Genomic DNA, 16983 nt, shown 5'->3' on the forward strand with positions numbered 1-16983 from the left:
TTTTAGCATTTTGCCCATTAAAGAGCCTCCATCCTTTTCCAATTGGTGAATTTTGAGTTTGCACTATTATTTTGTCAGATGTCGCTGAACTGAATGTTCAATTTGATTTGCCGAAAAATGTTAATGTGCATAGCATAATCCTATGACGATTCACTGCGATTAAGTTATGCTAAGACACGTTTTTGCCTTTATAAACCTGTATTCTCAAGGTATTGAAGTATTGAATCATATCCCGGTGGGTGATGTTAAAGGGATAATCATTCTGAGAAGATAAATGCCAACTTAAGTCCACCCTGAGATGATGAACATACTTTCTTACTGTAACTGCGCATATGGTTCCCCCTTGCCAAGTCAACCTCTTACCCCACTCGGAACCTCTGCCAGGAAGTACAATGTACATGTACATGTGTTGCAGATGCAAAACCACCCGAACTACTTGCCACCATTTATGTGGGAAAGGAACAGTTGGCACGAAACATGGCCCGATTTATTTTGACGGTGTCAGCAATTTTGCTTCCGCCCAAACACATACCGCCCTTGCCATGGCAACTGGACGTGTCGCTCAATTTTTCCCGAAGACTCAATCAGGACCCCAAAGCCCTTTAGGCCTTACCCTTGAGTTGAGGTGGAACTGGCGTCCGAGCTGCACGCCCACAGCACGGGAAACAGTACATTATAGACACTGAAGCCGCATACACGGACTCCGTACATCGTTAATAGGAGTGTTGTAACTGTTTCGATGAGATTGGACTCTAAAGCATCTTATTAAAAAATCCCGACTGTCATACGACCACGCAAGGACTGTGTGAGTTTGTTTCTTCATTTGCTCTAGAAACTAAAATGTTATGACTCTGTTCAAGATATAATTGAATTTTTTTCTCGCTCTCCTCTTGGGATGTAAATAAAATATAATTTAGAAACTGCACTTGTTAGAAAATTGTTTTCTTGTAATAATTTCTAATCTGAGTGTTAGGTCCTCGATGTGCAGTTTGCATATTTACGACTGCTGAAATGTGAAATGTTTAGGAGTTTCACCTCTGGTTGTTCTCCATGCCAGTTATTTTTAGGGCCAAATAGGACCAAGTGTAAAGATGGAGGGAAGAGTGTTAAGCAAATGTCAGTTACAAACTTACATGTAAGTATGCCCCGTGACGGTGATGAAGATAACGCCTTTTTGTGTGTTGAATTATGTGCTTTGCAGCTAGTCATTGGTTGGCACACTTGGTTTAACTGTTGTATGGAAGCTTATGATGGAGATAGTGTAGGTGGGGCAAATTAAGTGGTTCACCCAGGCATTCCATATCGTAGTCTTAAATGAGTCAATCTGTATTACATCTTAGAATTAAGGGCAACAACTTAGACATGGTTTAGCTTTGTGAATCAAAGGATGTCCTCATGCCATGTGGTTTGTTAATTCACATCGGGCTGTGTTCCGTGCGTTATTGCATGCGCACGTTGTGACGTCATGGTCATGGCCAGCTTTTTACCACGCTATTGCGCTGGCCAAATGGCAGCCCATTTCTCCTGCCTGTGATGCACAACGCGAAATAGTACCTCGTTATACTCAAAACTCAACACAATATTGATTATCTTTAGGTAACGAGGTGCCATGTGTTAAGTTACTTTCTAAACAATCCATTCTTGACTTTGAGATTTTGTAAGAACCCCGGTTTACGACTTGGCAAAGTTGCATCCTACTGTAGAGAGGCATCGGAAGCCTTCTACGAAGGTCTGCGTGACTTCCCTCTGCGAATGTACATGTACATGTATCATAATTCTATCTCCACCTCTGACATTGCACAGCGCAGAGCAATAGATCACGGTTAACGTTAATTGACATGTGTTGTGGCGTTTCCAGTGGTGTGCATTCATCTTTTTGATCTGTTTGCCTGTATGGTATTCTCCTCCGGGTCTTGCATGCCATCATGCACCCTCATAGCTGGTTACAATTGAAGGGGGTGCACTTAAGTGCAGCAAACGATGTGCTTTGTACATGACATAGTATAGGCTGCAGTAGGGGCCTACGTTCTAGTAAATGGAGTGACAGTTACTTCTTGGAGTCCCTTAAGTTCTTCATTGGACTAAACCAGTCAGGATATGCAATGTCTTTATATTTGAGGTTTGCAAGGACTGACTTTCCATATTAGACAAAAAATACAACCAGATTGTTTTGAATGTTATGTAGAAATTAATAATCATGAAATGATCGCAGACAATTCCAAACAGAGTGCTTCACAACACAAGGTAAACGGTGGCCGATTCTGTCAAGGTGGGTAAAAGTAACCCCACTGAGCTGGAAGTGGGGGGGGGGGAGAAACGTGGCTGGGTACCAGCAGCTCCTGCTCCAGGTCCAGAAGTAGAGAGCAGGGGTGCGTTCTAAATGACATCTGCTTCGGGTGGAGCTGGCAAGCTGCGGAGCTATCTGATCGACCTGTGGTACACCGACGCAGCATGATTCAAGGGGTCGCTCAGGTCCAAACTTTGCAGCTCCTGTCCTCTTGTCTGCATTCATTTTGCTTGTGACAATTTCCAAAATTTTACTCGTTCGTTTTGTGTCTCAATTCATTTGAAAGCCACCGCCTTTTTTGTTAAAAATGAGCAATTCAGATGAAGAATTTACCGAAGAGCAATTTACCGAAGACTTTGCAAGTCACAGGGAATCCTGCGTTCGGGGTGCTGAAAACAAAACTTTTGTATCTACCAATACCCTTTGCTAACCATGATCCCACAACCTTGCGACCAATTCATACTATTGTCAAACGTACGGCCGAAGGAAGCGTTGAGGGAGGGGCAGGGGGCACTGGCCCATCCCTCGGACTCGTACCCACCCCACCCACCCAAAGAAAATCTTTCGAAGAGATTTATCTCTTCCACAAGAGATGTACATAATTATGTGCAGTGCCGTCTATCAGAAAATGTTGCGCTACGCTGGCGAAACAATGCCGATAAAACTTGGGCATACCTCTATTATGATGTTATGATATGACGTTGATCTTGTATTGACTGAGCATCGTTCTTGCAGAAACAATTTGCTCTTATCGGGATATTGTAACTAAGATTTTGGTCCAAGATGAATTCTAAGCTGCACAGTAAAGATCACCCCGTCCCCACCGTTGCTGTGCGGACTCCGTGAAACTCGCAGCCGCGAGAATGATTTACGGTATTGCCAGAAAACGTCGTTCCTTGTCGCTCCATCATTGTCGTGGTGCGTATTTACAAAGCAAAACTCAGAAGATATTCAGCCCAGCATGTATCAATCACAATAAATTCCAGTATGCCGGTAATGCACTGACGTTTTCGGATTATTGCTTCACTTTCTATGTCAAGGAGTACCTAGCACTGCAGAAAATAAGTCGCCGTTGTCAGTGGACCAGAAACATGATCGAAAAACCAAACACTCGTGTCCCAATAGTCTTGGGCACAAATTTTAGTCTTCCAAGTAAAGGTGCCGAAGAAAACAGACTGAAGCCATCCATGGGTGCGGTTTTATATTTGATGTATCGATAAGACCATGGGAAACCATTGCCCGTTATCAGGAAATTTGGTATCTTAACATATGTACAAGCTGTCTCAGGTGGAATCAAAGGACCCCTGCTGTATCTTTTTTTTTCATCCTGATCAGGATTCGGGACTTGTCACCACTCCAAAGTCCCGCCGGATCACGCCCACTTACCCTGAATTGAGAAAACTTAATGGAATAAAGACTACGGTGGTGCATAGCCTCCCATGAGATTATTCCATGCCATGATCTAGAATATGGGCTCGCGTTTTACCTAATGTAGTTGTTCTGAACGATACGTGGAGATTCGGGGAACGTTAAAAACGAAAATGAACAGTGTAAGAAATTTGAAGAGATACGTTGACGTATTGTTTTTATTATCTGTTACAAAACTGATTTTAAGCTGGGATTGTTATGGACTTAGTTTTCAGGCGTTTGAACTTAGCTGTACGTATAAAATATGTGGGTTTTCGCTGTTTTAGGCCTAGGCTGTACGCCGTGCTACTGTCGTGCCGAACTCAAATCATTCAATCTTTTTTTAAGTTCGGCACCCCAATAGCACGGCGTTTAGCGCGATTTGGCTCGGCAAATTGAATTCCGCACGGCAAGCCCTTAAGCTCGACATGGTAGCCGCGCTATCGTCGAAGTGGTACGACGCTGCTCTGTTTAAGCTGCCGCACTGTTGCCGTGCTATTGCCTCACTTATTTGAATTAAGTTCCGGACGACAGTGGCACAGCATCGAGTCTTGGCCTTCAGGAGAGTGCAGTATACGCTGACTTTTGAAGGCAAAGGCAGTGTCTCCAAGAGAAGATGTCGGGATTTTTGATGATCCTTTTAAGACCCGCTTTAAACCCGAGCCTCAGTTAGGCAGCATTTACAGCGGACTTGAACAGACTAAGATCAGAAAATGCCTGTTTTAGGGAAACCTTCGACTTTCGAAAAAAAAGAGTGTTGAAACGTGGCATGTTCTGAGAAGCATCTCCAATGAGCAGTCAGTCTGGTTTGAAACTGCATTTCGCAAACAGCAAGAAAATCACTATGGAAAAGTGATTAATACGAGAGCCCAGATACTCATTCGTGGAACTCATCACTCACATTTTCCCGGGCCTTCTACACAAACTTTACTCTGTCTCGTTACTCTGCAACACTGCCTATTTCGGAGAACTATAGAGTGGCGGCACTTCAAAGGCGTCAGTGGCGCTTGTTCAAGGAAGCCATTGGAGCGCTCCCATCCCACTACCAGGCGAAACAAGTTCAGTTTGCTCCAGTGTTATAGCCCAAGATTATTAACTTGGGGTTGAGCACCGGCGACCAATATGGGACATGCTGCCGAGGGTCTCCTCGCGGTATAAAAGAGTACCAGGGCCAAATGGTGATTTTTTAATCTATCATCAACTGCCAAATGATTTTAACTATCAAACATATTAAACTGATGGACCTACCGTGGTCTACAGACACTTTAGTACATGTAGGCAGTTGCGGGTGGAACCAAGACATATATAGCGAGACAAGGAATGCAACTAAAATCCAAGGTGTTCTGTCTATGTCGTCGTGTGCCTGTCTAGTCAGGTCCCAGTGCCATATACATGTATGTAGTGAGTGCCTGACATAAGTACCCAGTGAATTGGCCGTTGAGTGCTTTAAATTGCATCCACCACTCAAACTTGAGCCTGTCACTATAGGCCTACCAACTAGTTTAGAAATGTTTTGAGAAGGTTATGCGGGTAAGCATGAGGTCTCCTAAAATCACATATATGAGGAGCCCATCAAATAGTGTCTATTTCAATATCATGTCCATACGTAATTAGGGATGCGTTCTGGTCTATGACGTAGTCACTTCCTGCGACCCAAATAATTCCTATGGAATATTTAGCGAGATTTATTATTGAATGGTAGTTGATGCGTAACATCATATGGCAGGTGGCTTTAGAACACATCCATTTCTAACTGATCACAAAATCTGTGACTCAAAGCAGATCGCGAACGTCCATTCCATTTCATACAGTGACGCATTTTTATTAATACATAAGCCATACTCTCACTAGGTGTCCTGTATTTGCGTGATAGGCCTATGGTGATCGCATACAGGAACTTCTGAAAATGGCAGTATTTGTGTGTTTTCATTGTTTTTGCAGATATTGCCGCCTGCGTGAGATCTAATTTGTGACGGATTTCCGCGGGTAATGGGCCCTTTGGAATACATCCCCAATCCTGGCTTGTATTTCGTGGCATAATCTTTTTAGTGTCATAGCAGAAATCGGTCTTCGATCTAAACCCGTGGATTCTCTCGAGGCTAAAATACATATCAGTAGAAAAATTCAGACCCGGAAATCACAATATAACTTGTCAGAAAAAAAGTGATCAAACAAATTTTCTCTGAGGGTGAAGACGTCTTACATTGGAAAATAAAGTACGTATCGGAAGCGCATGAGCGTCTGAGAGTATTTTACTTGCCAGTCTGTAGTTATTTGTGGATGTTAACGGGAGGATGAAATATCTGTCAGGTATTATTAAAGTTGCCCCCGAAAAGCAGATGACATTAGGCATCCCTTAGGAATTGATGATGTTTTCAGGCATGGTATTTTTGTTGGACTAAAAGTTTCAACTCCTGCTCATCTGGCTGTAATAATTGTGTGTGGACGCGAATGGATTTCAGTGGGTCACGTGTATGCTAGTCCTCTTGAGAGGAAAATTATCCGACAAATTACGCCATAAACATAGGTTGAGTCAGCTTCCACCTTGATGAGATAGCTGATCGAAGAGTGCAAGACATACCTGTGCCTGCGGGAGATACGATGCAGAAATTTGGGAGTCAACTGTAACTCTTCTAGGGTGTGTGCAAAATCATATTAACATTGAAGGATTCAGGAGTGTCAGGGTTACAGACTCGGTGTAGGCCTACACCAGAAAAAAGTGCACTCAGATACGGGTTTTACAGCCCACGGGGTTTTTTTTCTGTGTACCTATTCCTGCTGTCGAAAACGTTCCGGTGTGTCTCCTGGTTGTTGCATATCGGTTCTTAGTCTGTCACTGTTAAAAATATCAGCCTCGAATAACAAGTTGTGATTTACAATGGACTTTGTGTGTTCTGGCACGGGGGTTGATGTCATGTCGTCTAATTTCAGTCCACTTGCTGGCGCAATCCTCTAGGAGCACCTCCAAGGGCGTTGTAACAAATCGTCTGTAAATGTAACAGCTCATTATATTGGAATACGCTGTTTGATTGGTAAGACCTTTGACTAGTAGCATGCATTTTTTGTGTTTGAAGCAAAGCTGCTTTGATTTTGGCGATACTTTTTATAAAGTTAAAATTGTAAAATGCGCGTATTAGGACGATGTTGAACATTCTTACACGATGGGTCTGCTAACAGAAAAAATGTTCTCCTTTGCTGTAATGAACAAATCGACTCTGCATCAAGGTTGTTCTACACTTTGCGCAAAAACATAAAAAGGCGAATCTGTGACGTCAATCAAATACTCCCAAGCTAAGTCGCAAAAGGAATACATTTCATCTCAACGAATTTCTCAACAAATAATTCGTATGAACAGGTCTTTTTACGTAGATGAAATTGTGCTTCGTACTTTTTTTCTGGAACATTGAAATACATGCACACGTTCAAGAGACTGTGCGAACCTCAGTAGAAGGTATTGGTTCTCTGTACCCACATTAGTCAGTGATAATATGTCATCGTGTCCAGGGGCTTGGGTGGCCTTGTGTTAAGGTCCAGATTCCCGGGAGATACAAGCTTTCCCTAGGCTTTTCCTGTATCAACGAAGCGGAAGGAGAAATAATCGTTCAGGCGGAAGGCTAGCTCCTGAGATAGCTCCGGGGCCAGCTAGCTCGACCTAGAACAGTTGTCATTTGAACGCAAATTAGCTCCACCTTTGGAGCTAGCTCCGGAGCTAGCCAGCCCCAAGTTTAGCCCCAGAATTTTAATCTACCTCAGCAGGATTTATTATTTACCCATAGACCGACTTTGGAGGGTCGTTGGACGGTGCAGCCCCGACTGGTCGAAGAAGGGATTTCCAAGAGCAACTGCCATTCCATTCATCAGAATCAAAATGCATTCAATGCAGTATACACTACAGTCGCGCCCAAAAATTTACATACACCTTAGCAGAATACACTCAGTTATTTTCCATTTATACCCCTCTAATTGACAATAATCCTCATTCCTTTCATTCCTGTCACAGTTACAACCATTCGTCTGCATAAAAGAATTCCGCAAACGTTTCAATTGGGATGACTCTATTCACCATTTTGCATTTGATGTGGCGAAATTAGAGGGGCTAAAGTTACGTACATCAAAGTGACTTGCTAATGGTTGGCTTGAAAAAGGTCTAGAATGTCCTAAAACGACCTCCTGTTACTTGTTTTTGTCTTTACTCCTATTTCGAATGGTTATGTATACATCATGTAATTCTTCCATGGCTCTTTAAAAGGTCTTGGGTTTTCTAGTCAAGCTCTTCTTCGACTTCAACCACCATGGGGAAGGCAAAGGAGTACTCTAAAGACCTGAGAAATCGTATTACACAGCTACACAAGTCAGGGACATCACTAGGGGCCATATCTAGGCAACTAGGAGTACCACAATCAACAGTTCAGACCATTGTAAAGAAGTACAAGGACCTAGGAACAACAAAGACTCTTCCAAGATCAGTACGGAAATCCAAGTTAACACCAAGAGATGAGAGAGCGTTGTTCAGAAAGGTGCGGACCAACCCCAAGACGACCAAGAAACACCTGTGCCAAGAATTGGAGGCTTCAGGGACTAAGGAATCACTGTCCAGAGGGTCGTTTATTGAAATGGTCTAAGAGGCAGAAGAGCAAGGGAAGGCGCTTCTTAAAAACGACACTATCAAGCCAGGCTGAATTACGCAAGAGAGCATAAAGACAAAGATGGCAGCTTTTCGAGGTGTGTCCTATGTGGTCGATGAAACCGAGATGGAACTTTTTGGCCACCATGACCAACTATATGTTTGGCGGGAAAAGGGAGAAGCCTTTAATCCAAAGAACTCCATACCCACAGTGAAGCATGGTGGTGGAGGTATTATGCTTTGGGGATGTTTCGCTGTTAGTGGTCCAGCAACATTGCATATGACAGATGGCATCATGAAAAAAGGAGCACTACTTGGAACTTCTCCAAGGGAACCTCAAGCAGTCTGCTCTGAAGCTGAACCTTTGACGTCGACGGACCTTCAAACATGACAATGACGCTAAGTATACTTCCAAGTTTGTTACGGGATGGCTTCAAAAGAACAAAGTGAATGTTTTGGAATGGCTGGCCCAAAGCCCGGATTTAAATCCGACTGTAGAAAGAGTTGAAAAAGAATGTGCGCATTTACACCGCGCAAAAGGAAGCCGACCACTTTGACTGAACCGTATATGCCAAGAAGAATGGGAATAAATCCCGCCAGATTATTGTAAGAAGCTGGTTGACAGTTAACCTGCAGGATTTACTGACGTTATCAAGGCTAAGGCCAGTGCGACAAAGTATTAAGACAATGAAGTCCTTGGTGTACATGTATGTAAACGTGTGACCTTATATTTTCGTCACATCAAATGGAAACTGATGAATAAGGTCATCCCAATTGAAATATCTGCGGAATTCTTTTGCTGAAATGAAGGAAAATGGTTGTAAATGTAACAGGAATGAAACGAGTGATGATTATTGTCAATTGCAGGGGTATAAATGGAAAATAACTGTGTTTTGCTAAGGTGTATGTAAACTTTTGGGCACGACTGTGCGTGTATTTTTCCAGCCTAGTGTATAAAGCACACGGGACCCTTCTATCATGAGCGTCAATCGGTGGGGGACGGGACATGTCGATTGATACTATATCTTATGTTCCCCCCCCCACACACACTTTTTTCCAAAACCTAAATGAAAATGTATAGCTCGCAAAAGCGTTTGTTTAAAAAAATTGTTGAAGTAGCCAAGAATTGTCTCAGATCACACCACAGAGCATCTAGAATCCAAACTTTTCCGGGGCCCTTGATGAGCGGCCCTCAGACCCCAGAGTTACCATCACTGGCACGTTTTGAACCACACAACCCCCATAAAACTCCCACTCAGTTCTTTACTTGGATTGGAGCTTTCTGAAAACCTGCCCTCCCTCTGAACGGAATTTTCATAACACCCCATCACTCTGTGGCAAAGAAGGCTGCGGAACGTTTGACTATGACCTTGACGTCCTATAAGTCTCATATGACGAGCACACCCCGTAACATATCATTACTTACCGTTGGTGTCATCGTCAAGCACTCTGGATTAGGGCAAGCGAGGCCAGGCCTCATCGGCCATTCACTGAACTGATGGCATGGCTCACCCACAGACGTCATATAAAAAAAATATGTCATTTCTAAAAAAAACCTGCAGTGCCCTTAGTCTGCCTACACAGGTTATTGAAACCACCAGTGCAAAACAGGTCGGCGCGAAAGAAAGTCGGTGTCTGTGTTTTTTCGTTTGGGGGGGGGGCGCTAAGCCGTGTCATCACGACTCATCATGGCCGTATAGTTTTGCTGTCAGAGTAGTGCTCTTTGGTACATTTTTCAGCCAAAACAAATGCTATTTTCTAGGATTTAGCTACCGGGGTGGTGTCTGTCACAGCAGCTTGGAGGTCGATCGTAAAACACAATGCAGTGTGTGCACATTTTTCTGTCACGGTGTACTTCCTCGGTGATGAAATTAGATTTGCTGTAATTGATGAAGCCATCATTTAATCATCTGAGTGGTTCCGGGATTCTTGGGAATATCTACTCATGGGTTCCTAAGGGGGTGCACTGAACCTCGCTTTCTTTGTTATTGCTTTGAGGGTCAGTTTCAGTAAATCTGAAAAATCAGGTTTACTTTAATGAAATAAAGTTTTTAACAGTTTTTCCTAAGTCGTTTAATAAGTTATTCAAAGGTTGCTTTTTGTACAACCCGTGTTGATTTTGGAGTACACGTTTTTTGCTAAATACAGAGAGTGTTTATAACTCTCTTTTGCCGGGAACATTTTCTCTGCTGTGATCATGCTTCCCGGCAAAAGGACGTAATCGCAGGCACACGACAAAATGTAATACGATAATGATTTGACACAAAGAATAGAACCATTTAATGAAGATTATTTTCGGTGAAAGATCAACATCTAGTGGTCTTTCATGGCTGCCATTTCTCTCACTGTCATCTTTCTACATTCTTCTAATAACATCTTGCTGTTTAACGGTTGCTTAACCAAGCGGGGAATTTGCGTGGTTGAGTCATGATTAAAAGCAATAAAGCTTTGTGACGGAATTCCGATTAAATGCCGAGAGTTTGGCTCATTCTGGCACGTCTACGCCCTTGACACGCCTGACGAGGATCGCCTGGTCTCTAGGGCCAGCTTCCACCCACTGACGCTTGCGCTTCTCGTAAGGTGCGATCTACCTCTGCCAACAAGCAGGTTTGTTTCCATGGTATTCTTCATCGCAGGTTTATAGACCCTCCTCTGTGATTGGTTGATCCGGTCTATAACTTTCCTCTCCCTGCTGACTTCATCAGACTTCTGCCATGTTCCAACACAGCAACGCTCCGGATCGGCACTCTCTTGCTTGCTTGTGATGGTGATTAAGCTGAAACTCCTTCAGCTTTCCACGTGAAGGCAATTACAATTCTTTTTTTTTCATTCCGACAAGCATGGTCTCTGTTGTCCGTTGTGTGGTGAATTGAATCCAGTTTGGTCACTGCAGACGGATTAGGAGTAAATTTACGGGTAAGCTTCTCAGATTTTCATTTCAAAATTAGCATTAAGTGTACGGTATGTGGTGGCGCGTCATTAATTGGATCGGAAGTTTAATTTCACGGGAGCTTGGAATGTGTATTCCTGCGGCTTGTCCAGCAACGAATGTCCCAAGGTCATATGCCAGTTCGGAAATACCTTTAAATAGAGACACACTGATAACTTAGCTGGAGACATCGGGCTTCTACATTGTGGCAATTGTAATGTAAATGAGAGCCCCCGGAATTTAGACATGCGAATGGCAATTAGTTGCGATTAGTAGCCTTTGCTGTACCCCTTCCTCCATGGCTGTACTCACACATTCATAAATCTGACCCAGACTGATCTGAGATGACGCGACCTCTTGTGTCATACCTTCAGATTTATTCACTATAGCATCCAAAAGCAGGAGAATTGTTCCTTTAACTCGTAGGAAACGGTATCTTGCGTCACTCCAACGTCTGCTTCCCTTGCCTGCAAGATTGGCTGATAAGTTTAGTGACTTTCAAGTCGTCAAGCATTGCTTTCTTGCAGTTCTTAAAATCACCAGCTTCGCTTCGTGTACGCCAGTGCTTTATTTACTTAATTCCAAAGCTCAGGTGACCGACCTCTTGCCTGTTAGATGCCCCTTTTCTTTACTTATACCCTTCGATAGAGTTCTCGTTAGCTGGATATTGTTCTCGTTTCCCGTGAAAATTGCTGATATATGACTCGGTTTTCCAACTGCTGTTCCCTGCACTTAATGAAGAACATGCGTACCTACTTCTGATCTCGAATCTTGCTGTTTCCTTGAGCCGTGTTATGACGAATCATGTTGATGATGGGAGGAAGCGTTATAGTCCTGCGCGTTGAGTGTTACTGTCCAGTCGATCTTAACGGAGCTGGCGTCCATTTGATGCATTCAAGTGTCCATATCCGACGGGGCGCCTTAAGGTCAAGTTCAGTCATTCCCTGAGGATTTCCGCACTTATCAAAATCGGATACTGCGTCCCTATTAATTAGTCAGTGCCCTACCTGGCACGGTCAGGCATTTAATTAGGAAGGAAATCTTGGCTCTGTTGGTTAAATAAATTTGGTTTCTTTGTCAACTTAATGGCTTCAGTCAGATGTCTGAGAAAATTAGCACAGGCTGAATTAATTCAGCGTGCTTAGACATTTTTTTATTTTTTTTTTACCGACCCCAATTTGTTCGTCCGTGTTGTTAAGCATGACCGTTTCTCAAACGCATAGGCCTACGGCCCCGGTTTTTTCGGTTTTGCTTGAAACATAAGTCATTCACTTCGGAAAATCTGGGCTCAATGTGGTGTCTATGTTTTTTGTTTCTTGTATTTTTTACTGCGGTCACATTTAATCTGAAAATGTGAAGCCAAATTAAGGTCCTTTGTCACTTGGCCGTAAAAAAAAGGCGCAGAATTGGTTCGAGAGCTGCAATCGAAGACACGACAAGTCCTGAGAACAGGCCATCATGTCCACATTACATCTTTAATCCCTCTGAAATTAAGTTGTTTTTCGGGGTTCCAGACGTAAGTTTTACTTTTATCAAAACTTGTCAAACTTGTTTCATCTTTTTAGCCATCTGCATCTTCAGCATTTCCAAACATTGCACTTAACTTATACTGCTCTACGTTTAATTGGGCCTTATCACTCGGCTTCAGTCGCTTGGTACCACCTGTGTCCTTCACTCCCCGGTTTGTTTTGCCAGTCCTTTATTCATAAATCATCAGTGGTGATGGAGGAGTTTATTAGTTCCAAAATTTACTCAGTGGGGTGTCTCTCCATTTTGACAGGATACCGTAATCGCGCAACATAAAGGCAAAAATAAGCCTTTGATATTTTAACGCAGGTTTCTGAACATTTTTATATCTCTATGTAATGGTCTCTGGTAGTAGCAATTGTATAGCATCGCAAATCTCAAAATGTTTTCTTTTATGATCAAATTACCTTCATGGAATCATTTTAGAGCATCCTATATATGACGGTTACAACCAAGGGGTGTAGCTGTGCCAAAGTCAAGGTGCCATGCAAATTAACCCCGGTTTACGGTACCCTTTCCGCTAAATAGTTTTTTTTCGTAATATGTTCAAAATTTCATGGGTATATTGTCGATAAAAGGTTGATGCTGACGATGATCATCAAAGTCTGCCAGCCAGTCTCCCGTTGACAAACAGAGCATACTGTCCCGGTTCTTACTAGGACCACACACACTCACAACATTCCGCCGACCTGTTGCCCCTACTTGCCAGCTTCATCACGAAGAACTTCAAATCTCAACTAATGCATGGAAAGAGCATTTCAATTGCTTCATACAAAATAACAAAACAAACAAACCACAGAATAATGAACAGGATGTGAACGAATTACTAGAGTTGCCTGGATAATACCATACGTCCTTAAATTTGAAAACATTGGACAACTGGTTTATTTCACTACAAGCAACCTCAGTCTTAAATGTGCCAAGTGTTCGGATAATTTGTATACAAAACAATTGATGGGTATATTGATTTTTCTATCATCATAAGCAACTGAAACACCTGATGCCAAGTGTTCAAATAATTTTGCACACCACCATAGATAGGCCCTCAAGGTATACGGCGCGTGTGACGACATACAGAGGGGCTGGGTGTGTAATTAAAACCCCAAATAGCAATATTGGGACTCGCACCTCCGACCTCGAAAGAAGTCTCTTGACCAAGCAGGAGTTTGAGGACGTTAACCCCTTCCCTTCCTAGATGGGCGATTTCTGCTTTTCGGTCAGAGGTAGTTAAGGGTAAGATTGCAGGATGCCTGTGAAACAGACACGAAGGTGTGAAGAATATTGTAAAGCAAAATTAATGAAAGCGACCACAGTTTAAGCGTCAGTAACATATTGCAGTTTTGTATGTTTATGCAATTTGGATGCTCGGTGTTTTCGTCCAGGACGTTGTTAATTTTTCCCTTCCTGTTATTTTTGGATAATACGTGTACTTCCACTCGTAGACATGTCATTGTTGCTCATGTCGCGCTTTCCATGTGTATTCCATATGTCAAGGAGGCCTATGATTAAAATAATCAGGGAGAACCGCAGGAAACTGGTCATTTTGGAGACGATTGTTTGTTATTTTGGAAAGTCCTGAAACGAAACTCTTCCTTTTTGCCTGGGAAATGTCATAAGTCTGGATGTATTATTAATTTTGATAATTAAAAAGACACATCCCACAACCTCTTGGTATACATTGTGGTGTCGTCACTTTAGGTTTGATTCAATGAAATAATTTGAAATCCTGTCTTCACCAGAACATAGCGATACTCTACACGCAATACTGCAGCTCTTTCTTGATAAATACATGTCACCAACACTGTCAATACCAGCGTGGTGATCATTGAACGGCCTCGAAATGTATTTTAGTTTTAGTGATATTTTTTGGTTTCCTGTATGTTATTGTTTTCATTTACTTTTTCCTGAATTGTGTTCTTTTCACTTACACTACAAGACATCTTTTGTTTTTGTTTTCATTTGAATTATTTAGTTTTCTGTCATGTATTTCATCATTAACGTTAGTTAACTTTGGGCATAAGGAAGAAATTTATCTTCCAGTTCTTCTACACACCAACCGAATATGACTTGGAGATGAGCTCTAGTTGAGCGTGAAGTTCGCTTACCGCGCCATTTCTCACATTAATTACGTATTGGAGAGTCTCAGTGTTATTAATGACGTCCGTAGACTGGTATCCCACCGACCGTATCTACATTCGTGTCAGCCTGCACAATTTGCTGGGAGGTTAAGTTGGGTATTTTGTCCATCTATCCGGCCAACAGTACTGCGTATCGGAACGCCACTGGAAGGGCATGCTGTCAGTGTGCCTAGAAAACCGAGGAAGTTTTACTCATGAGAGTCGAGATGGGAATGCATAGAATCTAGACAATTGGAGACAATATGGATTCTGCCTGCAGTGCACGATGACGCATGCAGTCCTGGCGTTGTGTATCCAAAATGCAGAGGTCGAATCTTATCCACATGTAGATGTACCTACAGAACATGGCCGTCTAGTTTCGCAGACTATAGAGTTACACGTATAGGACTTTGTTATCTCACTGTAAGGGCTAGGAGGATGTACCTCGTGTTCACACGAGTATACTCTTGAGCACGCGAACAGCAGTAGCAGGCCTATACGACCCACGAGTTTTAGTAACAGCATGCTCTTGCTCAGATTTACTCAGTTTACAGGCATTGAGTGATTTTTTTTCAGCATGGCAGATCTTCGGAAATTCTTTTCTTGAAAACTTTGTTACGCTATTTCAGAGGCGGTCATTTTCGTCTGCATTATACCAAGCCTAGTTTCCATTACGATCATGGTGTCCACCATACAAGGCCAACTCTGGCGACGCAGTTGGCAAAGTTGTATTTCATCCAACCCAGTAGCTGGAAGCGATTCCGTAATGACTGCACACTATCAGAAACTAACTGATCGGCGATGCTCTCTTGTCTCCTTTCAATGCGCCGATATCGGAACTAGGCCTATTGCACTGTGTACTAACATAACTTAATTTATACTTCGCAAAACACGCGTGCTGAATCTCTGCAGACCTAAGCAGAATGAAGGGGGAAAATGTATAAAACGTGGAACTCCAGGTTTTAATCAAAGAAAACCTGAAAAGGTTGTGCAGCAGTAAACTCCAACTCTTGAGCAGCCATTTTGTGCATGCAAACGTAGATCGTTCGCACGAGGTGATCCGAGATCAATACACTATAGCAACATTTTCCAGCATCCGCGAGTATCTAAAGTTATAACGCTCGAACACAGACCTTGAAACACATTTTTGTGACCATAGAAACCACTACCGTTTGCAAATAAAATGGGGCCAGCACCCGGGCATGGTTGACCATTTCCCTTTCAAAAAACAGGCACTGTTCTCTGTTTTTGCTATCACAGCTGACACGAACTTAACAAAGTGAATTTGTATTTTAAGGGCAAGTAATCGAGGGGCATGTTTGTAGTCTAGAAACCTGATGGATTGTTTCTCCTTCCATTGTCATGGGTTGGAATGCAGAATGCTTTTCTCGTAAAATTAGACAATAGAGCAAGGTAAAGGGTCAAGGCTTGTGTTAGATGACCGCTGAATGGTGTTTACGGCCAAAATGGACACAACCCGTGAAATTCTGACCAAACGAAACCAGGTACTGTATTCGATTTTTCTTGAACAAGTCTTTGCGATACGGTGAAGAATTAACGCCATCAGTTGTCGCCGTCCCGAGATTTTCCATTAACTGCGATCGTGTGTTTCCAAAGGATAAACGCTCTACCGTCCCAAGTCCCACGAGAGACCGTCTGCTGGCGCTGAATCATCAGCGCATGGCCGTAGATTTTTGTCTCATCTTTTTAATTGGCACCCATTAACGCTAAGGTTTAATAAGGCAACTCCAGTGTTTTTATTGATTTGCTCTTCATGTTTGGTAGGTGTTGCCCCTTAATGTTTAGTATTTGGAGGCTTTTGTTGATGGAGCAGTAGGCTATTCCGGCAGCTAGTATATTTTTCAAAGCTTGCTTTAAATGGTTGTTCATAACTGGCTGAACGACTGCAAGGTTGGGTCGGTTTCTTCGTCGTCAACGCAGCAATTGGATTTATTGGTAATATTAACCGGCATTAGGTGTGGAAGGCCTGACGAAGTTATATCCTTTTCTACCAATAATTAAAATGACTTTGTGGTGAATTACAGCCAGCAATATTGGCCTGAAGCTAATACCGACCGTAACATCTCATTTG

The 16983-nt window shown here is 42.7% G+C and overlaps 1 protein-coding gene across 2 annotated transcripts in view; it reads left to right on the forward strand.

Annotated features, from left to right (window-relative positions):
- The first annotated feature begins 631 nt into the window (after positions 1-631).
- Positions 632-16983, forward strand: part of LOC110979481 (thrombospondin-2-like) — a 64744-nt gene continuing 48392 nt past the window's right edge. Inside the window, exon 1 of one of the 2 annotated variants that reach the window (XM_022235306.2) lies at positions 632-805. The gene's annotated coding sequence lies outside the window, so the exon portion shown is untranslated. Of the gene's footprint in view, positions 806-11084; positions 11235-16983 lie in introns of those variants that run through there. The other variant, XM_022235308.2, reaches the window with a different exon arrangement.

This window comes from Acanthaster planci, unplaced genomic scaffold, assembly GCF_054643075.1.
Source record: "Acanthaster planci isolate LZ-2023a unplaced genomic scaffold, COTS_SCS Contig9, whole genome shotgun sequence".
NCBI classification, from domain to species: Eukaryota; Metazoa; Echinodermata; class Asteroidea; order Valvatida; family Acanthasteridae; genus Acanthaster; species Acanthaster planci.